Here is a 730-nt window from a genome sequence, read left to right on the forward strand (position 1 = left end):
CACACATGCCCACTCACTCTCACACCCATGCTCATTCACACTTTCATTTCTCTTCTTCCTTCACAAACACACACTCTCACAGACATGTTCTTTCCTCTCCCCTTTATATACTCCCTCCCTCTTGCATATACCCATTCACATATACACACACATACACACAAACACATACATACTCTGCCAGACATGCTCTTTCCCCTCCCCTTGATATACTCCCTCCCTCATGCACACACCCATGCCCCCTCACATCTATATACAAACACACAAATACCCCCCTCACTGGCAACCTCTTCCCACCTTAAACTCACCAGTAGGGACAACCTCCTCCTAAGGTTGAGAGGAAGACTCCTTCTTCCAACCAATAGAAGCAGCTTCTACTGCTGCTGCTGCTGCTGATGATGATGAGAAGAACAGATACTACACTTCATCTTAGCCAAAAGGCCGAGAAGCGAATTCGGTGGACCTGGAGCTCGTGCTTGCTACCAGAAGTCTTACCGTTAAATGTTTTGTACATCTGTATTTCCAAATAAAGCTGCTGCTGCTGCTGCTATTGGCCCCCTCCCTTCTTCCTGTTTCCACAGGGCAATCGTAGGCCTCCTATCTTACTGCCTGCCAGCATTGGTCTGCAGGCTCATAAAGAAGAAAGGAGGCCTCTGATTGGTCACAGGGTAGGGAAAAGGAAGACAGCAATTGGCCCATGTAAGCCAATAAGACACTTTCTAAGCTGGCTGCT

General features: G+C 47.8%; 1 pseudogene; it reads right to left on the reverse strand.

Annotated features, from left to right (window-relative positions):
- Positions 1-325: 325 nt before the first annotated feature.
- LOC115086343 lies at positions 326-450 on the reverse strand (annotated as a pseudogene).
- Between the last annotated feature and the right edge of the window lie 280 nt (positions 451-730).

Source organism: Rhinatrema bivittatum, chromosome 2 (assembly GCF_901001135.1).
Source record: "Rhinatrema bivittatum chromosome 2, aRhiBiv1.1, whole genome shotgun sequence".
In the NCBI taxonomy this organism is placed as follows: Eukaryota; Metazoa; Chordata; class Amphibia; order Gymnophiona; family Rhinatrematidae; genus Rhinatrema; species Rhinatrema bivittatum.